Source organism: Apis florea, unplaced genomic scaffold (genome assembly GCF_048593485.1).
Source record: "Apis florea isolate Af1SG1 unplaced genomic scaffold, ASM4859348v1 contig_3493_pilon, whole genome shotgun sequence".
Classification (NCBI taxonomy): domain Eukaryota; kingdom Metazoa; phylum Arthropoda; class Insecta; order Hymenoptera; family Apidae; genus Apis; species Apis florea.
The window spans coordinates 3,799,319-3,826,530 of NW_028256772.1; the positions used below are offsets into that span (position 1 = coordinate 3,799,319).

Consider the following 27,212-nt stretch of genomic DNA (forward strand, 5'->3'; position numbering starts at 1 on the left):
TTTCATCTTAATTCGATTTAACGCCGATTTAACGCTTATTGTTATTTCACGAGATATTACAATTTCTTTCGCTTCCCATTTTTTATTCCCCCTTTCACCCTCCCCCTTCGACTCGTCCAATGAACAACTCGCATTTTCAAAACATTCGATCGATGTTCTAAAAATTTCTAATTCAAAGAATCCTAATCATACGAAAAATTTCTTCTTTTGATCCTCAGAATATAAATCACGAGTGCTTAAAAGTGATATCTTCAATTAAATTAAACCCTATCCAATTTCGATCGATTAAACACGATGAATTTATCTAATCACAAGAGTCAATTTTACTTAATCCAATGAAAAACGAGTACTCGTTTCTCAATATATCCTAATAGGAATCAACGGGAGATCTCGATATTTCGGATCGTTGGTCAAAAAAAAAAAAAAAAAAAAAAAAAAAAAAGGAAAGAAAGAAAGAAAGAAAAAAAGTAAAAAAATTACTGGTCCAATTCAATTTCGATCGGTCAGGCGCGCACTTTTTCTCCTGGGTGGGTCGAGGGTCATTTTTCCGGCTCTTTTGTCGAGATTTCAGTCGACGAGGCTCGATTTTTGCCCCTGGCTCCTACCTTCCAGATTTTTACCATCGACACCACCATCCACTCCCCTCCCTTTTGTTCCACGCACGCCCCCTCCACCCCTCGCTTCCTTTTTTCTAAACTGTTCGACGAGCGAGGGAAGAAAAAAGAAGAGGATCCTTTGGCGGTACGGTGATTGGACTTTACCATGTGTACATACTCGCTGGACCCGAAATATCGCGCGTTAAACGATTTATCTTTCGAAGTCGAAACGTGTTTAACGAGTTTTAACTCGGATACCAGACGATTCCGCGATTTTTACGTTATTTTTGGAGAAGGAGGTTGTATTGCAAACCGTTTCGAATCTACGATATTGGAAGATGAAATTTATTCGATCGAGTTTATCGGGACGCTTGAATTGTGAATGTAAACCGGTTAAAAAAATTTTCGAATGAAATAATCGTGTATTTCTTTCGTTATTTTTTAAAGTGTTGTTGTTTATAAAAAAAAAAAAAATAATCGTATTTTCATGCGTTATTATTTATCGAAATGTATATCGTTGCGTCCGTTAAATAATTTATCTTTACGATGGTTAATTAATTTATAATTATTTATACAAGATTAATTAATTTATTGAATAATATTCTTACGAGGAGCGGAGAAAAACACGCCCGTATCGCTCCGTGTCCCGAACACGACTCCGTTAAATCGATGTTTTGATTATAAATGACAAGCGATGTTATTATTTCCCGTGCCTCGATTCGTGCCGGCAGTGACGAATTTCGGTATTGTACACGAACCTCGTAACGATTATATTTATTTAATCGAGAAATGATTTATATTTTTTATCTTTTTGACTCAACGACAAAATTAAGTGCATTAAAATAAATCGTAAGTTAAAATTATATTTCGAAGAAGTTTATAACAAATGCAGATTATCTTTTTCTTAATTTATATGTAATTTTGAATTAATTAATTCTTGTCACTCTATAAATTATTTAAAAAAATGCATCATATTGAAATTATAATCAATCAAGTGTAATAATAATTGAGCCAATGATAAAAATTGAAACAATTTTCATTGATCAGATTTATGGTTTATTTATTCATCGAAACAGTTAACAATTGTCCCATTATTTTCTCGAAATAACTCGTTTAAAATTTCTAATTACGAGAATCATTATTCAGGATGATAAACTATAGACAATTGTTTTGTATAATTAAATAATATTATTCTAAAGGTAAAAATATCTAATCACAATCGATCAATTTTATTAATTAATCTTTCCATAAAATAATGTCTCGTTAAATTAAACACAATTCTAATATCTTTATGAATGAATGATAATAAATAATATTTTATAAATTGAGTTTCTAACGAAAATCTATCTTCTAAATTTAAATATTCTCTCTTTTTTGATAGAAATTATTTTTTAAAAAACTTGTCATTTTGAAAAGTTTGTTTCAAAATTTAATATTTCTTTTTAAAATTATTTTCAATCAAATTACGATTTTACATTATTAATAAATTTCTTCAAAAAAAAAAAATCAAACTTCTATAAAAAAACGACAAATTTATTTATTTTTAGAAAAGAATATTCGAAATTTTTTTTTTTTCTTTTATGTCAAAGATTTTATCGAGAGTGAAAAATAAAAATTCAAATTAAACTTTCTTTTTACAAGTGGATAGTCGGCAATATTTTTAAGGATATGGGATAAATGACCATGAAACTTTTTAAAGATGAGAAAAAGTGAAAAAAAAAATTGAAAAATTCGGCGACCAGACAAGATGTTTATTCATGTTTATTGATAGTAAAGAAATTCAACGTATATGATGCCTTTTATTCTATCCATTTTTATGGTTTGAGGAATATGCAGCTAGCAATAAATGTTGTAAAATTTAAATAAACTTTTATATTTTTTATTACATCATTCAACAAAATTTCAATAGCTTCTAGACTGCAAATATAATTCTTATGGCATCGATATTACAGTGTCATGCTATGAAGAATTTATTATATATAACATTAATAGGATTTTTTTTCTTCCTTTTTTAAAAAAAGGAATTTTGATTATATAAAAACACTTATTTCCTCGTATATCACATTATATAACACATATTATGATATTATATCGCGAAAAGATATTAAATTATTTTGAAGCTTTTAAATAGCTTTTAAATAATATGATTTTCATGCACACTGGACATAAGAGCAAAAAGGATTAATTATTCATCTCGAAGTATCAATATCTTTTATATTATAACTTAAAGTTTATAAAACTTATTTAATATTTAATGAAAAACAAGGAAAAAGTGTCATATATATTATTCATCCTCTCCTTGCTTTTCACGTAATATTTTCAATCTTCAACTTATAATATCTTTCAAAATACCGATTTTTCGGCATAAATAACTCAATCCTCTTTTTTCAATTCATGCATTAAAAATAACGTATAATAATAAAAACATTATACCAAATATCCTTTTCTGAGGAAACACTTTTTCCCTCTAACAGATATTTCACTGTACCTACTAATTTTAGATAAAAACCCAAAACCATATATAAATCATAATAATACATTTTCATTCCTATTTTTATAATTAAACCTCGTCGCGGAACTATAATAACCCCCGATTCGTTTTCATATTCGTCCTCACCTCGAGTTCAACTTTCTCCACTAGGATTAAAAAAAAAAAAAAAAAAACTCTCTACTCTGCTCCGACGGAACGAAGGAGGAACGAACAGGATAACGAGAGAATCGCATTACCGCAGATGCGGATGCACCACTTGATAAAACTCGCTCATCGCTTCCGTGTTGCGCTTGCTAATCGCTTTTTATTACCGGTTGCGTTCGAAACGATCGCCTCCCTCGAAACGTTGCCCGCTTTTCGACGACTTTGAACCCAGGGTAAACTGATACGCACGGGGAGGAATCACTTTGAGTCAGGGTAACGAGAGATGGCGGTTCCCGACTCTCTTTGAAACGCGATCGAAGCGAAGATATGCCGAGTCTAAAGTGTCTTTCCGTTTCGAACGAACCGTTTCTTGAGGGGGGGGAGAGGGATCGAAGGGAAGCTCGCTGTGTCTGAGCCTTTGACGGATTAACATTGTTTCCTCGACAAATAGAAGCAGTTGTCTCAGCCCTGATTCGAATGTGTGCGGTGAAAATTAATCTATATTCGCGTGGTGTCGTTGTTCGAAACGACGAAAGTGTCTATTAACGAGGATTTTCATCATTTGGATACTATATCTTATATTAATGAGAAATTACGAGCTATCAGTCTTAATAAGTTTGCAAGTTTGATAATTGGAATCTGTTACTTGGAAAATTGTTACAATAGAAAGGTTTCTCTTTTATGGAAATGTGAATACTAAAAAGAGGAATTTATCTTATTTTCTTCAAAATTTCAACAATTACCCTTGGCAAATATTTGACAAGTTTTTTCCACGTTTCATAAAATGGCTCAAACAAAAGGATTAACTTTGTCGCTCTCTTAACTTGGTTTAGTATCTTGTGGTAACGTGATCAAAGACAGATAACATCAAATAACTCTAAATAATTAGATAGATCCGTAAACATCTCTTCACCCACGCAATGTACACAGAGGCGAGCCTAAGGTGCCTGGCTGCAGGATAGAAGCCACCGTTCAACTTTACTCAAGCCGAATATGTCAACCTTGTTCAATTTTAATTTTGTTTCTCAGTTAATTCAATTCCTCAGAGTTAACTTTTGCTTAACAATTCTAAAAACTGTTCTATTTATGCTAAATTTCTCCTTTATGTTAAATTCATGTTTTTGAAACATATATTTTATACATTTAAATAATAATAACTATTTCTCTATTACAAATATGGAATTTTTTTTAAAAATGTAATTACAATATCAATTCTTATCAATTGTTTATACATTAATTTATTTTTCAAGTTTTTTATATAACTATCCTTTGGAATTTTATTATACAATTCATTAAGAAAACTGTTTTCAATTAACGAATAACGATAATTGCAAAATTATATTTAAACGAAACAAGAAAGTTTAACCAGCAATTTTACCACGTACATCTTTCACAAGATGATGATAGTTATAATCTTTAAGGGTGTCGCTCTGCAAACTTTAATTCGCTATCGTTATTACTTCTACAACTTTTAAAATGTTTCGTACAACCACGTTTTGCACCAATCTTTATAACTAGTTACCGAAGTTTTCTTAAATCGAGAAACGTGTACCGATATTTCAGAAACTTGTAACTATCTCTCCTCCCCCCATTTACATCCAATATTATTCGTTACATCAACCTCCCTGTTTATTCATAACAACCCGTGTATATGTTAATTACTCGCCGAGTTTGTTAATTTCTTTCCTCTTCTTCGTTTATTAAAAATAACAAACGTCAGAAAAACAATCCAGTTAAATATATTTCTCCCCCTCCACCCCCCGTATAATTTCTCATTTTATCGTGTTTCGCCATTCGAATCAGTTCATTAAGAACTGATAAGCGTTTAATAAAGTTACACTGGAGACCTTTTGTCATCTAACTCGATGCATACGTACGATTGGCACGATCTGGTAAGAAGAAAAAGAAGAAAGAAAAAAACTGAAAGGCAAATTATAATAAATAACGTGCACAATTGAGTGAAAAAAAAATATTGCCCCATCGCGACTTGCATATAACAACCTTGCTTGTTTATCTCTCGTTATATTAACTGTAATTACCGAAGGTATGATTGCGCGTAATTACTGTCGACGGTTAATTAGCATAAGTTCGCCCGTAGGATTCACGATACTTCTAACGCCATCAGCCTATGGTTCGAGGAAAACGTTTATTCTCGGGTAAATTAGAGTCGTGCGTATATAAATGCGACGAGTGATCAACAGCATCCTTGCAAAAGGAAAGTTTATAAGGGAAATTTATAACGAAAAGGAAGGAGGAAGTAAACTCTGATATATCCTGTATAAATGGATATTCACGAACGAACTTGGAAGATGTTAGTAAGTTTCGTTACACGTCGAGTTTCGTTTCGCTATAAGTTCGAGAAAATAATGTTAATCGAAAATTATAATAATGTTGTTGATAACTTGTACTAAATATTTGTTCGAATTATAACGATGATGAAAAATTATCAATTTGTACTACACGTCTGGGAAAATTGGAATGATTGACTTGTCTGAAATTCTTGTTCATGCATTATTGATATAATCAATAATTGATCTCTGCTATTTGATGTACACTGAATAAATTAATGCACTGAGTCTTTAGATAAATTTTCAAAATACTGTATCTTAGAGAAATAGAATTTAAATAAAGATATCATTTGCATTATTGTACATTTAAATTTTCTAAAAATGCATAAGCAATAATGTTTAATAATAAATCTACACATTTTGAATTATTTCAATTAATGTTAACTTGGATATTATTTATAGAGAATAATGATGGAAAGAAATAATTATATGTAAGAAAAACATATTTTAAAATAAAACTTACCACGAACACAAGATGCAATCCTCTACCGATGTTAGAGGTTAACCTGGAACAGAGATAATTACTGTTAGTAAAATTTCCATACTTCATTGTTTCCTCAACATTTTAAATTTCTTTAATTGCATTAAAAATTTTTTATGCGTTTTTACACACACTGGACTGGAATCAACTAGATAGATAATTCTGACCTGAAAAGCTATGCAGCTCTCCATAGATTGTCATTAAATCCTATCATGGAGAACAAGGTTAGTCTAGTTTTTTATGCACATGAGAACTGTGTATCTGTTTCGTTGGAATATTGTTTTAATATACGAATCTGCGCATATGCAGAACTAGTTCAGAATACATATCAGAAAAAATAGGTTAGATTAGATATGTTGGATCTATTTATCTTAATCATTTTTTTCAATTATTTCTGTGATTAATTTTATATTATAAATGTTTGAAATATAAATAACTATAGACATACTTAAGAAATTGATCTCAACAGATCTCTCTTATCGTAAGAATTTAAAATGTAACAAGTAAATTTCTCCTAGCATTTTTAAAATATGTGTTGTTCATTAAAGATCTTCTTTACGATTAAATTAATAATTAGAGAAAAGAATCAAATAATATTTTCACTGGAGAGAATATCGTAATACATTATATTGGAATATCTTCTTGTTACAAAATTGAGGCAATTGTGTTAACATTGAAAATAAACTTCATTATAGAAATTATCATGATCATGCATCACTAATGGCGCACGTCGTATTATCAACTGAGAAATCATTTAAACAATTGATTTACATCTATTAATTAATTAACATAAAATCAATAATTTTATATCTTGTCCATCATGTAATGGACGATAATATTTAAATCGTGTCAGATATCATGACAGCAAAGAATCTAAATTTAAATCTAACGAACGTATCGACAAAACAGACAAAAGACTCTGAATTATACATAAAATATTGAAACATCATATTTTTCAATAGGGTATGTACATGTGCATATGTGTCAACTTTTATAATTTTCGTTTGAATTATTCTTCCCTTAATATATCACATTTTCAATGCAAATCGATAGGAAAATTCTGACGTGTCTCATATTCCTTAATGGAACAAAAAATTGCTGTCATGGATGTGTCCAAACGAATTCTTTTTTTCATCAGAGAATGTAAATGAAATGATACTCTGTAATGAACTTCGAACGGATTAATATTGTTTCATAATATATGCATTAAAAAGAAAAATGGAACGAAAATTCACGGTTTTTAACCTTAAAAGTATATTCAATGTGAAATTATGTTTAAAACATCTCTAGAATCTTTTTACAATTTAATGAATTGAATCTATGAATTTATGAAAATCTGCATTTTACTTGCAAATTCATTTGTTAAAACTAGCCATTAAAGAATCCCAAAACTCATCGAACAATAAATATTTTTCATCAATTTAAAAAAATTTATCCATACGATTTCCTCTGTAAATTCCATTTACAATTCATTCCTATTTTTATCCTATTTACTCAACTGAATTTGAAATCATTAACATAAATTTCAAAAATTCACAAACTTGCAAAAAAATTGGGTTAGAATTTTCTGAAAAGATTCTTTTTTGTAAAAATTTATACAGAGATTACTAAAATATATAAAATACCAATAAAATTGTAAATACATTTGTCTTTCTACACAAATTTATCTAAATGCATGATCTTCCCCCAGAAAGCATTGGCGCAGCGCGGGACATTTGAATTTCATGCATAAAGACGCAAAGTCTGAGAGCAGTGCAAAGATACAAATATTATAAACACTGGCACGGATGAATCTTTCGCGATCAACGTGACGGAAATCGTTAAAAACCAAGACAGAGAAAATCCGGGGATAAAAGAAAAGTGGATCGAAGGGAGGGATCGTTCGATTCTTGGAAAGTCGTTTAGCAAATACACTTTCGAGCTTTACTTTGCCCTCGATCGAGGAACTCCCTCTCGCCGGATTGCGAGATGAGGATGGAAGAGCGATCGAACCGAACTGGCCACTTTGCTCAACGAATTTTCCACCGTGAGTCGAGTAGTCGTTTCTCATTGTCCGTGCACGCAACTTCGAGGCCACGTTACATTTCCTACATTTACCATTACATCCCTGCAATACCATCAGAGCGATAAGGGAAAAGTTTATTTAGTTGGATTTCGTGGTTTTTCGATTTTTCGAGATTGCATTGAGTTGCATTCAAGAAGAACGAGCTGTGCTCTAGAGTATATTCGAGAGAACATTATTTAAAAATAATTGTTTCAAAGGGCTATTTGTTATGTAATAAGTTATGTTCTTTATTGGGTTGAAGTCAAAGAAATTCGAAAATTGGGTATTGAAATACAATCTTGGAAACAAATTTTTAACTCAATTATTCGAATTCCTTTAATCAACGAAATAGAAAACATGATTTGAATTAAATTATTATTCAAAATAAATTTCTAATTAAAATTCTTTAGAATACTATTGCTTTTATAAATTGTAAATTGTAATTGATTTCTTTCTAAATAATTTTAGCTAAAATTGTGAAAATTGAAATGAATTTTAAATAATTTATTAATTGCTATTGCTATTTTAAATACGATTCATCATGATGAATTTCAAACCTCTAAATCTTTCACCTTAAACTATAAAAATATCAAGTGAAATTATTTATTCCAAAAGTTTCTCTTTTCAAGATAAACTCATTTCTCAATATTTCCTAATTACTAGAAAATCTTTCTCGTACAGAAAGAAAAGACGCAGAGCAACCTTATTAGAACGTCGATTCATCCTTTTAAAATTCTTATTTAAAATTCCATACCCTCGTTCCTCCACAATTACTTCTTCTCCCTCTTTATTTTCACACCTAGTATTTCTCATTTAAATGATAAACAGCTCTACGCGGTTTTAAACGAACGCGCATAAATAATGCAAAGGTTTCTGGGATTCCGGAATACCGAGAACACGAAAAAAAGAAGAGGCAGAGAGAAAAAAAAGAAAAATGGAAAAAAAAATCCATCATAATGCACGTGTACGATATATCGCAGAAATTCTGAATCTGCGATCTGCGACACGCGTGTGAATCCGTCTCGCGGTACATGCCTAACGAAATCCCTATCGTATTTGTTCAAATCCATGCACGGTACAGAAATTGTTCCCGTTCTATTCAGTCAAGGAAACTTGGATGAGAAATATGAGAAAGCGGGAGTAACTTCATTTTTGTTTCAACCGAGATCATGAGATACGACGCTTGTGATTTTTTTTTAAATGAAAATTTATGTTTGAGACTTCGTTTTTTTTTTTTTTTTGAGAAAAATGACTTTTATTACAAGAATTGTCATATGTTTGGAAATCTCGCATCGTGATCGAATTTAATTTAAAAATCATTATTTTATAAAATCATTTGAATTGAAGAAATGGATTAACATATTGCGGGTATAATAATGGAAGAATTTTTGCGAGAGGTATGTAGTAATATTAGAGTGTAATATTTATTTTTAACTGTCCGTGATGCGTTTCAATTCTTGTTACGAATATAAATGGAAGCTCGTTTAATACAAAGGCTTCATTTATCATTCTCTTTTCTCATTCATTTTGCATTCATTGGATTAAATGTAATTCTCTGGAATAAGAAAAAGCGATTATGATTCGAGGAGATATTTCTTCACATGCTGGATACTTGAAACGAAATAGCTACAAAATATAGCTATATTTCAATATAATGTTAAAATAAAGAGGAAGAATAATATGTCTTGTATACTTTTTCATACTTTTCCAATAGTTAAAATTTCTTCTTGCACATGATTCTAATATTTATATCTAACTTAAACATTATTTAATTGCTTCTATCAAATTAATTTTTTTAAAAATTAAATATAAATATATATCATATTCACTTAATTTTTCACTAATGTGAAATTTTTTTTAAAAAAATTTTAACACTGCAATTTATTGATATTGCAGTATTAACATCAATGTACATTAATACTATAATATGTAAACTGCAAATATTATCAAATAACCTGCTTTAATGTCTTAATTAAGAACAAGCTCCGCTATCTCAGCCTTTGCTATCTCTGGAGTGCTCAAACTAAATGCAATTCAGTAGTCGAGGTCAGCTGAGGCTCCCATATACATCTAACTCAGAACGCATTAATCATAGCTTTCACGATATCCTCAGTATCCTTGGGGTGAAAATGTATAAAATGTATAATAAATATTCAAAATAACATATTTTCATAAAAAAAATTGAAAGTATCCTTTCAATCAATGAATTCTAAAATTATAAAAGCCAAAAGTTTAAAATTAAAAATCATATCATAGAAGATATATTACAATTTACATTGCAACATCTTCTAATCTTATTGTTTCATAATTTTTAAACGAAAAATTTATCATTTATTAACAATATACATTAATCATTATTTTTGTTAATAATGAATTACAACAATGACATTTCTTAAATCTATAAATTAGAAAATATTTTTTTCTTTTCGAATAAAAGATGTGAATTTATCGTTTTGATTAATAAATTGCAAAAAAAAAAAATTAATCTAAGCCTATCTGTCGATTCTAAACTTTGCCAACAAAAAATTACAACTTTTTATTTTTGAAATAATCCTCTCATGAAATCCCTTTATTTCTGGCAGATAGTCAGAGACAGATAGATTTTTAATCTTTGTCTCACATTCCTGGAGAAATACTTCACATTTCCTACGTTCCAACACGTTTCGATTGTTCTTCAAATAAACTTCTCTTCATCACATTATATCACCTTTATATAGCAAGGAATATCATAGTATTTGAAATATCGTGTATCATAATGACATTATTATATTAATCTTTCGTATGTTTTTTTTGAAATATTGAAATACGATTGAAATATTGGAGATATATTAAATTGATATATCAAATCTACTTTTAAAATCAAAATTAATGTATGAATTCATTGATGGAATGATAATGTAATTAAATTTTTTCGATTAAAATAGATTGAATTTTGAAATCGAAAGAATTTTATTGATCCACGTTTCTAAAAGTAAATCTAAAGATGTAGGTCTCGCAATTTCGATAATCGATTATACCACTGGACGATCTGAGGCGATAGCCTCTTTCAAAAATACCATTCTATCTATTAAGTCCAAGAAGAGCGCAAGAAAAATCCCTGTGATTGCAAGCTTAAGTTACAATCGTGGGCAGTATAACGTCCTAGGCTTGACCATTTCGTTTCTTTGATCACTAATGAAAACGATCTTTTCATTTCCTCGTAGAAACTATCACAATTACGTGAATCTATCTCTATCTTTTGCTGATATGAATACAAATTTGATCTGAAATAAAATAGAAATGCTCTCTTTTATATCTACCACCAAAGAAAAAGATTTTTCATTACTTATAAAACTAACTGTGTTAATAAAATATGATCATGATTTAAATATATTACTTATTTAACAATTAGTGATCATATACATTCAATTTGACTAATTGATATGTTCTGGCTAATTCAATCTGACTAGATCAATCCTCGCCGCTTTATATTTTTAAATCAAATTATTCTTCACACGTTATTAAGTTAATGAATTGTTAATCTAATATTTGCCCGACTATGATTACATTCTATACGACCATTTTCCTTCTTATTTAACGATTTCCGATTTAACGATTTTTGAAATAAAAATAAACAACTTAATTTGCTTAATTGATTAAAGGATTTCCAAAAGATCCGCCTGAAGAATTCCTTTACACAATCCTGGAATTATCTCCACCCACGGGACAGAATTCCAGGAGAATTTCAAAGTAAATCGCAGAGTGGGTTATCTTCCCCACTTCGCAAAATTCCCTTTGTCGGTTTATTTTCCACGCATCTTGCGTGCGATTAAATTATTCGAGCATGCCTGTGGTACGGATCGATGAATGGCCTTCAATTTTCCACGCTCGCGAAATTGTTCGTGCGTTGAAAAATAGTCGCGTAACGGCAGGAAACCCGTAGACAAATGCAACGGGTATCGATCGATCGTTGATCATTGAACGACACTGTTCGTTTGATGCGGGGATATGATTGTAAATTAAACGCAATTATCGTCTATATCTGTTGGCGAATTTTTGATTCATTTCACCGCGATACAATGGTCGACGGCGACAATTATCGACACGCGACCGCCACGCCTTTATCATTTAACGAGAATACGCGAGAATAGATTGTAAATCAACGATTCTTATCTCAAGCATATGCCCCGATTATTACATCCTTTGAAACGGACAATTTCTTGCCAACGTTTTCGCATAATTTTCCCTTTCATAAAGCCGTGTTAATCGTCTCGCTGCATGTATTTTGTTCGTTTAACAGCGATCAGTTTGGTAAACGAGAGAACGACAAACATTGTTTATACCGCGTTTATCGCGTTTTAACAAATATTGATTATTATGGAATAGGCGAAGGTTTGCGGGCCATCGACGACATTTATTTACGATTAAAGCTCGCTGATAATTATGCAAACTCGTTAACTCTAATGATCAATATTCTGCCAACATGATGGCTTTTACGCAATATGATTTGTACGACTTGGTAATTTTAAAGTTACGTGTGTAACTAGATAGAATCTTTCGATAGAATAGAATTCTACAAATGGAATTTCTTCATCTTCACGATAATAACAAATATTTCTCGCTTCGATTTGAAAAATTAAAAAGGATTAATAAATAGATTGTATAAAAGAATAAGTAATATTTGAATTATGAAAATAGTCTCTCAAATTAAAATGTCTAACCTATCTATAAAAATCAAATGTTTGAAATACGGATTTATAACTATATAAAAAAGGAATCTCAGTGAATATTAAAAGTTTCACGAAGTCGTCTAACTTTCCATGGAGATTTTATTAATGAAGCATGGAATGGAATTAAACAGCTGTGCTGTTATTTCTACGCGGAAGATCGGAAGCGCGACGTCAATTTCCGGCGGAACTAAATTCGCTGAGCAACGCCGATGAATTGTGATCGGACATTAAGATTTTTTGCACAGATTAAGGAAAAATTTCATAATACGTATATGAAAATTATGAACGAGGTAAATCGAGCAATACGATAATTGATGAGTTTTTCTTTGAATACATTATTTGGAATTTATACTTTAAACATTTTAAAATTATTGATTTAGAAAATCATACGATATGGAGTTAGAAAAAATCGTAAAAATTCTCTACATTCGAATATTCTCTAGCGTAAAATTTAATTTTTATTTTACTTCTATGTAATTTCTACGTCTAATTAAAAAAATTAATACCGAAAACTATCCTGTTTCCTACGTTTCAATATTAAGATTTGTGAGAAAATGATATTTTAATTACCGAAACTTTACTTATTTACATCACCTTTCAAAATGCAAAAATCGTTAAAAATCGAAAAACACAAAAGCTAGCAGTAAAAATAAAAATTGAAACTTATTTACAAATCACAGACGATCGTCTCATCACCAACCAAACTTAAATAGCTTGTAACTTAACAAATCATTTTCGTCACATCAATTCTAATATGTATTCTCGTCTCTAAAATCGTTTCTCTCGAATCGATAAAAAATACTTTCATATTTTGGGATAAAGAAAATAAACATTGGCCACGTATCAAAAAAATATTTTCCCCAATGAAATTTTCCAACTCCTAAAATGGCGATCAGAACCATTGGCCGTTGGCTCAACTAATTCGGCCATGTAAATACAATATTGGCTGATCGCCTCGCAATCCCTTCGGGATTCGAGCGAACCGTTACACGATTCGACCCATTTTCCAGTACTCCCTCTGTTCTTCGACCAATCCTTTCCACCGATAATGTTGCATCGAGGAATATCGCCAACGTTGTATCGGTTTACTTTAACGTCCCTGGGAAACGATGGATTTTTCCATTGTCCACCACGGTTAATTGCTTCTTGCTCTTGCTTTTTCTTCTTTTCTGAGGAAAAGAAAGCACAGTTAGTTGACAAGGGATAAAGTTATCGATATTCCATCGAGCCGTAATCGTAGAACCTCGGCCGAAATATTGGTGAATCCACGTGGAGAAGAATAAATGGGAAATGTAGAGTAGCACGAGACTTCATTTTCGAAAAAATCGATGTTTCAAATTTCATCCAATGGATGTGTGTGTACGTATAATACTTTGGTTGGTACATTTCACTATTTCCTGTAGACTCTATTTACGAACTCTAACTCTAATTTCGTCCAGCTCAGTTATCTGTATTGGCAGAAAAAACGAGGAGTTTCGATACTTGTACTTAACAAGTTTTAGAATAGCAAAGAAAATTTTTTTGACCGAGAAGTAAATATTTTTAATTTCGTCCAATTTTTAAAGCGAGCAGAAAACAATTTTTCAAAGAAAATATTTTTATTTCATTCGATTTTTAGGACGCTAAAGTATAATTTTCTTTTCTCTCGTAAAAATTTTATCTTTCGCTTTTAATATCATCGGCGAAAATCTCGTGCAAAATTTGAAACGTTAGTTACAAAATTGTATTTTGGAGAAAATTTCAAGATTTATTTTGAAAATAAAGTTTCCATAAATAGAAAAATGTTATTCGCGGAATTTCGAGATATTTTTTACAAGATGATTTTCGAATTTATTACTAGTTCAACGATATTCTATAATATATTGTTATATAAATTTCAATACGTACGATCCGAATGAAACCGTATTTGCACGAAATACGTGAATTTATATAAAATAAAGAAAAAAAATAATTTTGTTCGATTAAATTGTTTCCGATCTACTTATTCTAATACTATTCTTTTTTCATTTTCTTTCGCGATTATTGCATCTTTTGTAATTGCATATTTTTGTAAATTTTTCAAAAACTGTTTCCTTCATTGCAGCATTTTAAACTTTGTCATAAGCTACATTCTACATTGTACCTGTTCCACTTAAAACAGCCGCTTTAAGCTTCCACTCACCACGCACTAACCACTCTTGAGCATACACTCTACACACGTGCAAACTTATAATAGTTGTACAGCTATTTTACGAGCGTACTCCTCATGTTCTATGATTTTGAAGGCGAGACTTTACTACGAAATACATATTTCTGTGAATATCATATTAATAATTTTTTACCTATTGTTAAAATTATCAGATAAAACTTGTAATCTTAATTCGTGACGAAATATAATTGTGTGAGGCGATAACTTTAATTTCAATTAGCTGTAAAATTTTAATTCATGAATATCAACACTTTTATTACGCGTTTAGAATTATGATACGCGGATTTCGAAACGATCTTAACACCGAAACTAATAAACAAACTACCTTAAAATTCACCAGCCAACAATTTTATCGAAAGTACATCTTCCCACAATTTCTATTACATCGTTCAACGGCATAACAATATACGCGAACGTAACGATTGCAAATATTTTATCTTCCATTCGTTAGATGGAAGAAGCCCTTCCATAATTCAATTCAAGCGATATTGGCATTATCTCAAGAAACGACAACAGACAGGTACAAACCTAATTTCTTCACGCTGTAGAGAACGCCCTCGGCTTCCCACGTAATGAAAATTTGCATGGACAAATTGTGCCCCCTCCTCTTCCAAGATTAAGAAGCATAAACAGCGACGCCGTTTAAAAAAGCTCGACCGTAAAAACACCCGCGACGAAAATATTGAACGGTGTTATTTTTTCAATCGACGCTTCTGAGAAATCTATTCTCGAGATTCTTTAACGTCACACGCGTTTTTTCTTGCAAGAACGACACGATAACGATAGAAATACGAGAACCGTGTCGACCAGGCTAATGTCGACGACGCAATAGCTCGGCAATGACTGAGAATACAAGGACCTTGTCCCGACGTTTCGCTCTTTGTTTATAGCTCGTCGTTTTTGTATAGAATCCTCGCTGCTTGGAGAATCGTCTGTGGAGAATGTGGAAAGTTTTTGCGCGTTATTCGATCGAATTCTCGCATCCGTGTTATTTGCGAAGGTGTTTATTTGTAAAATAATCGTCCCGCTTCGATCGAAGTATTTTATTTGCTAGAATTATTTTATATTCGTTGTATCTATATATTCATTTATTACATTATTATATCTGAGAAGAACGAAACCCCGATCGCCTCGAATAAATTCGTAAATTGTTGTATTAAAAATTCGTGTCGCCTAAGTATTGACGTTGGCCGTTTTCTGTAAGAAGAATTGTAGGAAGATCGATAAAACTTATTATATATTTAACTGTAATAATATAGAGGGAAATAGTTCGCAACATTTTGTTAGAGTCGTATCAATCTTAAGTTTCTAAAAAGATCCTTATCTCAGAAGAATAATTTCACTGTTCTTATAAAAATTAGCCTTGAGAAAAGTTTAATTATCGTTGCGAAATAATCCATCAAATTACAAGCAATTTTATTTAACGAGGAAACAAATATCCAAGCGTTTCTTCCAATGCTTCCTCTTTCAACAAAGCGAAAGGATAAAGCGTGGTGAACAGTCGATTATGATAATGAAAGTTATATCGTGTCACGTTGAGACATCATGAATTTTTGACTCATGAACACGATGAATATTTGCCGCACCGTCGCATTAATATCCGTCCCCCAGGACATTTATCAGATTTTGGACAAATGGACCAATTACACTTGTTGTCACGATCGAGATTTTGATTCGGATAAACTCCACCGACACCTGTTTCAATCTGATAGTCAACCCCTATCGCAACTAATTTCAGCATCGACGTCCACGTCCAGGGATGTCGTCTTATCCAAACGATCCATTTCTAACTTTTGCCTTCGTTCGTTGAATCTTTCTGTTAAGTGGATTATTCTGGCTTAGTATTATTGGCAGAGTTTTGATTTATGATATAGTCGTGATTGAATCCAACGAAAACTCGAAAGCTTGTATTGTATAAGCTTGATTCTCCATCCTCGAAAAGCAGATGAAATTTTCGATTTGTTTTTCCACTATTCTGAAAATTTTGTGTTCGAATATTGTTTCTTGTTTCTTCAGCGGACGAATAGAAGTAAAGGGAAGAAAGAAATCGAAAATCGATCGATCAGATTATCACGATATAATGTTTGAAAAATAATTAAAAGATTATTTCAAACAATACCAGGAGGAACGAAATGAAATGTAATATAAGGAAATATAATATGGAAACAGATGAAGCCTATGATAATTCTAGAAAGATTTAATGAAATGAAACGAGACTGATTGAAACAACGAAATAGATCTCTTATTATTTTTTTAAAACAAGAACGAAAAGTAATTACTTACGCGTGATAAGTTAAAATAATGAAACAACAAAAATTCATCTCTCCACTCCACACAATTTCCAATTTACATCCAATTGATCATCGACTCTTGATAGATAACCCCATCTCCTTATTGCTTCTCAACTGCACAAGAATAATTCGAGTGTAAAACAACGGAGGGAAGAGAACGGAGGGGGAGGAAAACTAGAAAATAAACGTTGGGATCCGGGTCGAAGTTGGAAAGTCTGTGAGCCGTGAGGCGTTCAAAGGAAGCACATAAATCCAAAGACACAAATGACTCGTCCTCGAGTGATTTTATTCTCCCTGTTCGGTCCCATTCTTTCTCCCCTTGGCGTGGCGAGGCCAAGGAATAAAATTTCTTTTCTTCGTACCAACGACATTTTCTTTTTTCTTTCTTTTGCGAAACGAAACAAAAATCCTCGATTTTTCCAACGCGTAAACACGCGGATGGATCCCTGAATCTCAACCTAGACGATATTCCGTGGTGTATTTCAAGATTAAGAGCTTTCATCTCGATAGAGAGGGGGCTAAAGATTGTCGAAAGGCGGAGGAAAAGAGGAGGTGGCGCAGAAGAGAGACCGCGAAGAATGGATGTAAGCGTTGCAGAGGGTTTTAAGGGGCCAGCCAAGTGGGGACTGCAACGAGGGAGCTTCGAGAGGGACTTATCTTTCTTGATGTTTGAACTCGGGAAGGGCAAGTAGCTTAGGAGATCTAAAGATCCCTTGGTAGTGAAAAATTCACGGAAACGTCGAACTTTGTGCTGGAAGTTTTTCAATTGTTATGCAATACCGAGGGTATTTTGTTAGCGAAAGTTTCTTTTAAATGAAATTATTCATCGAAAATATTATTTATAGAAACGAGTTGATTTCTTGGTAGTTCTTTTTTTTTAATCAGAGCAATCTTCTCCTTCGCTTCATTTTTCTGTCATTTTAATTCTTATGCTTACCCATCCTAGTTTTAATCTTTTCTATAATATTATGTCTGGCTAAAATACTGCCAACTTTTGAAATTATTCTCTGTATAACAATTAAATATTAAGAAATTTTTTATTATTCTATTTTTCAATTTTGAAAAGGTATATGTCACATTTTGCTAAAAAAAAAGAACATATTCAATAAAACTTTACAGATAATAAATAATAAATGTTATTAAATTTTAACTGCAATTCAAGCAACGATATTTGTATCTTTTCTAGAGCCCAGAATTTTTATCTCCATCAAAAGAATAAATTTAAAAAATCTCAAACTAAATTTCTCAAACAAATTTTCATCATCGATCCATAGAGTCCAGATTTCTCTCAATTTTTGATTCATTCAGAGAAGTATAATAGGTTAATTTTTATCGAAATGGAAGAGAAAGGTACGAAACACGGTCGTGTACAAAAGAGTACAATAGCTTACACGAACTCGAAGATCCCTTCATTCGTGAAGGGCTGTTTTAAAGAAGCTTTCAGCTTTATTAATGCTGGCGCTAATTTTCACCAGCCCTCTCTCTGTCTCTTTTATAGTTGTCCATCGCCTTTCAACAACCTCTGGCACACTCGACGTTCCACTGTCTTACGTTGCGAGAAAACTGTTCCCTTTTTCGTCGATGCTCAGTTTTTTTTTTTCCGTTTTCTCATCTGAATTAGGTCAGCCATAAAATGTTTCCATTTGCTTTATCATAAAACGTACAGAGGTGCAATTATCAATCACAGATATTCTCGCTGATTACGTGCTATCAATTTTACGAATAATTAACTCTTTTTTTCTTTTTCGATATAATATTTTAACAAATGTATATATATAAACGTGATAAACAATAAAATTGATTTTTCAAAATTCATTAATACGTATGAATATGTGTATTTTATTTTCTCATATCATTCCAATAATATAAATTATCAATATTTCATTATTTCATTCGATAATTTAATATTTTGGATGAAAAATTATGTTTAACAATGTAAAATAAAACTTATACTTTCAAAATTTTTCTACTCAATATCTTGGAATTATTCTAATAATTACATGTACCAGAGAGAATTTCGATTTACCACGCTTGAGTCACCAAAATAAATTCCATAAACTTTATTTATGTACTTGATTAACAGCGACAAATAAAATCTAACATACTAAATCATGCTGCATCATCGTTTCCAGTTAGCATTTAAAAAGAAGTTAAGATGCAATTCGCCAGCGAATGAGAAGGGTATATTCGTTTAATTCCCTTTTAAATTTTATACCTCCTCGTCGTATCCCTTCCTCATTTAAGAGACACGTTGATTTTCGTAACGTGAAATAACGCGTTTTACGCGACCTGGTTAATTGAGCGCAAAAGAGCACAATGGCAAACGAAGTCACATTCAACGTATCAATGTAATGTTAAAATAAAGAGGATAGAATTTTCTCGATATTTTAATTACCTTTTCTCTCTCTCTCTCTCTCTCTCTTTCTCTCTTCCATTAAGAGGACAAATGGTGTAGAAATAAAAATATAAGAATGAAGGATATAAAGGGGAACTGGAGAGCTTTGATGAAAAGATCGTTGACTCGAAAATTTTCATCAGTCCACGCTCCTTTTGTACGCGAAACAACGTTGAAACGCGAAACAATGTTGTAAAATTGAAAAACTATCGGCTTGCTATTTTTCGGCCATAGAAGAATTTAGAAGTGTATAAAATTTCGTTTTAAAAGAAAGACTATAATAATAAAATTTATAATTACATTTGTCCTTTTTAAAGAGATGGATAATGAATGTAGGCAATAATTTAAAGAGAATTATGATAATATATTTTTAGGGGTTAAGTTAGATTAAGTAAGATTGTGATTAATTCTTTTTTTAAGAAGTTAAAAGTTGATAAAAATTAAAAAAAAAAAAAGAAATTATAAAAAGAAATAAATTTTTTAGAAGTTAGATTAAAAGTTATCGTCTTTTTCATTTGCTACTCTTGCAAGTGGATGAGAAATGTTATTCTGTCTTTGTAAATTTCGAAGGAAGGAACGGAAGTAAAGATAATATTAAAGTACGAGAAGTTTTGCAAACCATCTTAAGAAAGTACAATTTCAGCAGGAACGATTATAGTTGTCTAAATGTTTGTCCACGAAACTTTTTAGTGTCATCGTGCGAAAATATATATTTTTTTCATTGAATTTAATCCGTCGGATTAAATATTTGTTTCATAATTTTTAAGTTTAAAAATAGTTTCTATTAATACGAATAAAATATTACGATTAAATTAATAAAATATCAAATATTCATTATGCAATTTCAATTCTGAAACTTTGCACAAAAATTCATAAGAATATATTGAAAGAAAGATACATCATCTCTCGTTTTCAACTCTTTCTCTAAACATATCTTGAAAGAAGAACTTTAAAATTTTATTCAATATATTAATGTTATTAATTTAAAAAATGGAAATATTCATTAAATATTCTTGTTAAAACAAAAATTTCATTCGTTGTACAAAAATATATCAATTATCTTAAAATTATTAATATTATTAATCGAATAATTTCACAATCATTCTTTGCTCGTACAAATTATTCAAATAAATAAAAAGAATGATTTATTTAAAACAAATAAATAATACAAATATAAAATTAATAATTTGAATATTGTTATTATTATTATCATTATTGCAGAGTTTGTATTATATTTTCATTTCATGCTCAAGTATAATTATCCGAAACACTTCGAAGAATGTCCAACTCCGTCCAACAAACTATGATCCCACACTAAAATGAAGTCGCCCGAAACTATCTCCCTATATAGTAACATAGTTTACATTCGGTTTGCCAGGTGGCGCCACCGTACAGCGCCACATACGACCAGCTATTTCCCCCGAACGTAAAAGTGTCCAGTTTTGGGCATTCCTTATTTTTTACGAGCGTACCTTCATTCCGTGACGATCACACAGGAAGCAACACCGCGAAATTGAAGCCACCTTCAACCGAGCAACGTAATCGTGGCTACGGATATCGCGATGAAACTCGATCGAAAAGCGTTCGAGCGTACTAGATACCGATCACGATATAGGAGAAAAAGCGTCAGAGAAGACGGAGAAAGGGGAAGAGATAAAATTGCTGAGGGAAAGGAAAAAAAAAAAAATCAACTATAAAAATGGCGAGCAACGGTGTCTCTTAACCGTGAGTACCGCTATTTATCTCGAAGCACCTATGGTCGATATTACGAGAGCATGCATCGCGATCGATGGCTCGGAAAATCCATTTTGAGGCACGGTATGGTTAATGGTTTGTTTCGCGTGTGAAACATTGAGAGACAAGGTGGATGATGACGCGTGATGATATGTGAAATGATAAATTGGACAGAGAAGTTGAAAATTAGTAGACACATGTTAGGAGTAAATGAAAGTTTAAATTGTAATTAAATTTTTTTGTTATAATACTGAAATATTATAGTTTTAATTTAAATAAACTACTAAAAAACTTAAAGAATAAAATAATTCTTAAAGAAGAGGAATATTTTATAATCTGTTCGTTATATCTAAAAATTTTGTTATCTTTTAAATCTCTTTTCCCATGCATTGTCAGATTGAAATTCCATGACATTTAAAACGTAATTCTATTTTCAAGCTATATATTTTCCTAGTGATTTCCATTAGTAGTTACGCATGATTATACATTAAAAAGTACGAAAGCAGAGTAAACAGATTATCTTTAAACCTTAAAGCTTATTTAACGTTTATTTCAAGCTTGGTAAAAGTAAATTTTAGTTGTAACGATTACACTTCAGAACATGCAACTGAGCAAACAGGCATAGAGAAAGACTCGCCATGCGCAAGTTGACTTTTGCTATGCTTTCAAAGTATCTACTTTTTACAACCAGTGGTAACGTGCACCGTTAAAACGTAATGCTGTACACAGCTTGCCCTTTTCCAGTCTCGTAACAACGAAAACGTGCCTTTACATCTGATCACGATCTGCTTTTCCGGTCATAATTTCTGCTTATGGTTGAAACTCTATCGAAATATTCCTTACTCGGTCCCAAGCATATCTTTGATATTTTTTTCAAGGGATTAAATGAAACGGTTTGTGCGAGCTATTTGTGTTTTATATTATCATCTCGCGTAAATTATATAAAGAATATCAGAAAATATTGAACATTTATTACGAGGCTTATTTTAAATATGCATTGATAAATTGGAAGTTGGAACAGCAAAGAATACGTCTCTGTTAACTAATTTAATTCTCGTTAATTCAAATAAAATTTCTAATATTTTTTTTTTTTTTTCGAAGTTCAAAGTTTCGAAATTCCAAGCATTACTTGAAATATTGAAATATTACACAAGAAAAAAAGGAATATAATAAAATACTTTCAAATGATTTGGAAATAAAAAATTATTAGCGCGAGGAATTTGACGGAATTTTACTGTGCAGTACGAGTTGAATTTTTTCAATTACATAAATTGAATGTAATAAATTTCTTCCAGCTACAGATCATGTTTAATCTCTCGTATAAAAATTTCTCGTGTTCGATACCGTTGTTAAGTATGCCATGAATTCTGACCGACACGGACGCGATTCTGCAAATTGCACGCAATATAGATTGGACAACGTGGCTAATGGTTTTAACCCCGGACAAACATTTGTGGAAAGAGGTTAACAGAGGATTAAGGGACACAAATTATAAAAATCAGAATGAATTGCTCCAAGTTGCACGATATAAATGTTACTACCTGTTATATAATCCCGGATGAAAGGATACAACGATAAAATGTTTGCAAGAACATTGTGTTTATTATATGCTCAGATTATTTCATTATCACGCTCGAAAAAATTGAATTGAAGAAACTTTGTGTGTGATAATAAATATCGAATTACGAAAATTCGCTTGTAACAGGTTTATTGAAACTGGCTAAAAACATTTAAAAAGAAATCGGATTACTATTTTTAATTTAATTTAATTTATTCCATTTAATGATTCAAGTTTCACGATTTATTTTGTTATTCAGTTTTAATAAAAGGATAGATATATATTTTGTATTTTAACCTACAAATTTAATAAACAAGGAATTTCACACGAAATATGACGTGAATATTTAAAATATCGTAATTGATAAATTATTAGATATTCGAAGATAAATAATAGAAGAGATCATAGGAGCATCCCAAATATTTTAAACAAATATACCTTAATTCACATACCTTAATTCTTTTCTAAAAACACAATAAACCCCTGGAAGACTGTGAAGAATCTATCTCTATAAAGCTAGAACTCTACAAACTCTTGAAAACAAATTGCATTGCATTCTGTCATCGAATGTGATGTCGTTTGAAGTGGTTACCCATGATATCCAAATCTCCGTATTCGATTCCATTCTCGTCGAAAGTACAAAGGTTACAGGTTTCAATCGTGTACTCGGCCCAGTCGAGAGAGAGAGAGAGAAAGAGAGAGTATTCTGTATTTTTCAGTTTCCATCGATATTTATAGTTCGACGATACATCTATAAATATCGGTCTAACACACGGATGCATAGGTTTTATGAAAGATCGTCTCTTGGCTATGGAACAATGGTTAAAATTTATATCTCAGTAGTTACCGAAATGGAGTTACGTTTTTTAACGAATATTAAAGTTGAAGCATGATGAATCGGACATTTTATCGAATCGAGAATTTTTTTATTATTATTTTCGATACAGGGAGAATTCCTATAAGTTTTCGTGTTATTGGTTGGTGAAATTTTTGAATAGATGAGGTTATAGTTTATAGAATTCAAGGTATTTCAACAGCTCGAACGGTATTGGAATTTTTATACAGCTAAAAAACGAATTTTAAACAACAGATTCTACTATTATTCTCCTAAATGATCATACAAATATTAATTTCACTAATACAAAAATTTAAGCACTTAGTAACGAATATTGAATTTTCCAAATAGAAATATCAGAAAGAAAAATTTTAAATTCGACTCAAACAAACGAGCAAATAATATTTACCGTAATCTTCTCAATTGCATTAATACGTACGATCACCTGGCATCATAAAAATCTCCTATAAACTCTAAATATTCCTCCACACTTCGTCTTCATATACATTACCTCCACTCGTCCATTTTTATCCCCCGCTCGCTCTCTCTCTCTCTCGCTCATTTCCCAAGATTTAAATTGTAAAAATTTGAAATCGCGTAAAATCCACATACGAACATAAAGAGAGAAATTTTCCTGGTCTTGTAACTACGGATAACGAGCCACCCATCCCAGTATAGGGTAGGTATTAAGAATTTTATTGCACGAGGTGCGCCACATGACAATATCCAGGTAATATCGAAGGCGAGGTTCGATCACAAACAGACTGTCTAAGAGCTGGCGACGGCCCGGATGCCGATTTTATAGCTCGATAACGTGCTCAGGTAGAAGAGGGCTGATGGTGGAGCGCACTCCCCCTTGTCGCTACTCGTATGAATACGAGGAGCCCACGCATCCTGTGTTTTATGGTGCATAGAGAGAAGAGGTTCGATATAACCGCGCGCAGGTTCGAGAGATCCTGGACCTCCACCTTCGACCTCGTTCCATTCACTCCAGGATCATTCTTTTCATCCCTTCCCCATCTCCTCAGCTCTCTTTATCTTTCCCCCGCCTATCTATCTATTTCCGGTTCTTTTCACACGAATTTTCCATGCCAACGATGACGCTCGAATTTACAAGATGGATCCTTCTCGATGGGACCGTGAAACGGGAGATTCGCGCGGGAGACGAAATGTGGGGAGCGTAATGGAAGTTCGATAATTCGGAGGATGTCAAATTGAAATATCCTCATGAATGTATGCATTTTGAATAATGGGACGGGGCAAAACACGCGGCAGAAACGGTGAAATCGAGTCGTGGGAATGAATTAACACTTTGAGAACACGGGGGTCTAGGTGGCGCCACGTGTCTCCAAGAAGATTTGCATTCTTTAACTAACTCGTTTCCTTCAATTGATTAATTTAACGAGAGAAAAAAGTGTTTCTGTCCGATTAGCGTATATGATGCAGCGATTTGGAACTTTTCTTTACAACCTGTGTGTTAATTATTTTACATGAAACGTAATTACTATTGATACATAATAATTGTAAACACCATTTATTATTTTATAATCGACTGTAAAGAAATTACATACATATTTCGATTCTCATCTTCGTTTCCTCTTTAATCTGCATTACGCTTCCTAAACGATCCAGAGATGAATTCAATTGGAGAAATATGCGAGAAATTTAATTTCTTACATTTCGTTGATAAATAGACGGAACCTAACCTAGATTTAATTTCGGCTATATCCAGAGCCGTGCATGAATTAGGATCGCTCTTTTCCAATCGCGTCGTCGTAAAACTAAACTTCGCAGACGGCAATTAATATCAGCAATCGATATCTCGACGGTTGGTCGAAGATAAGGAATCGAGCAAGTTTTTGCCACGTGGCAATTTCTTCTCGCCTCGTGTGCAACGTCTTTCGCGGTGTATCCAATATTTTCCGTGATATGCTAATTTCGGAGGAGCAAGCAATTAAAGTTTCGATTGGAAATTCGTTCGCGCCTCGAAGAAATTAGGTTGATCTGCGATTGTCTTATTAAATTGGGCTGGTATTGCCGTGTTATTAATGTTAAGGTTAACGCAATTGAATTTATATAATTCTGCAATGTTACTATTCACGGTTTCATGCGCAAATTATAATTTGTTGGAGGATCAAAAGAATGCTAATAACGACATTATTTCTATGCGATGTGAAATTGTTTTATTCGATCTAATAAAACCACAACGTAAAGTAAATCTCTGATAAAAATCTTTTGAATTTTGTTCCTTTCGTTTCTTTGATTTCGTAGAGAAAGCTTTCCAAATAAAAATTTAATTCAATTTAAATTATTTATCATAAAGTGAATCGTGTTATGTTTTACTTTACCACGAGTTAAATTTAAAAAAGTACGAGTCTCTGCAAGTCAGAGTTGTAATATGTGTAATATGACGGTCTCTTTTGTTGTCGCCATTGACTTTAAAAATTCAAAATCACGCAATGGAACTTCGATCAACTTCGAGGAATAAATTTATTCTAATTATTTTTCTATATTACTATTTTAAAGCATTCGTATTATTAATTAATAATAAAATGTGTCCTTTAATTCGTTATCTGGAAAACAGTTATTGAATATTCCACATTTTTCCAAATTTATTTATAATCGAAACCATTCTCCAAATGGATAAACCTTTACAATCCCTCGATACAATCGTGTATCGTGGATCTGGTTTATGGTTCCCCTTCGATCCTTTTACTTTCCCTTTTAGCACCCTCTTACTGTCACGCTCCCCAAATCTACGCGGGGACACGATGAACACGATGATCCTGGGATAAGGCAAAGGATGGCAAGGGTCCCGCAATGGTGGTCGATAGCGTGAAATCGATGGCCACCGAACGACGGTTTATTGAAATACCATCACGAATCGAGCAACGAAGAAGCCCGGGGCAGGAATTCCAATTTCGACCCTTCCAGATGACATCGTCCCTCTTAACGATTATGACTACGCCTAATTATATCCTACTCAGCACATTCCACGGATCTCCACCGGCTCAAAATCAAGCACCAGCGATTGGCTTCCGTGGTACTTGAACGAAAGTGAAAAAAGGAGTATGATCTGGTAATTGCATTTTTCCCACCTCTCTTCACCCGGATAGTGATATCGTTCCTTATCGTCCTCTTTAATTACGATTATATATAAGATGTTTCGTTATTCGTGATGCAATTAGACAAAGAGTGATTCCTCGAGAAAACAAGTGGAAAAACAAGTGGAGGAATATAATTTTCTTATTCGAATAAGCTTTCGAACTAATTTTCGATTTTGGATGTGAATAAATTGTTTCTAAGAAAGTTGAGATTATTTATAGTCAAAGATATTGATATAAATTATTTTTAGAAATACTTTGAGAAATTAGTCAATCTCACTTAAAAATTCTTGA

General features: G+C 32.0%; 1 protein-coding gene across 1 annotated transcript in view; it reads right to left on the minus strand.

Moving 5' to 3' along the window:
• Window positions 1-27,212, minus strand: part of LOC100868763 (zwei Ig domain protein zig-8) — a 245,085-nt gene that overhangs the window by 111,897 nt on the left and 105,976 nt on the right. The window contains exon 3 of the mRNA XM_086912816.1: window positions 6,043-6,085. The gene's annotated coding sequence lies outside the window, so the exon portion shown is untranslated. The remainder of the gene's footprint in view (window positions 1-6,042; window positions 6,086-27,212) is intronic.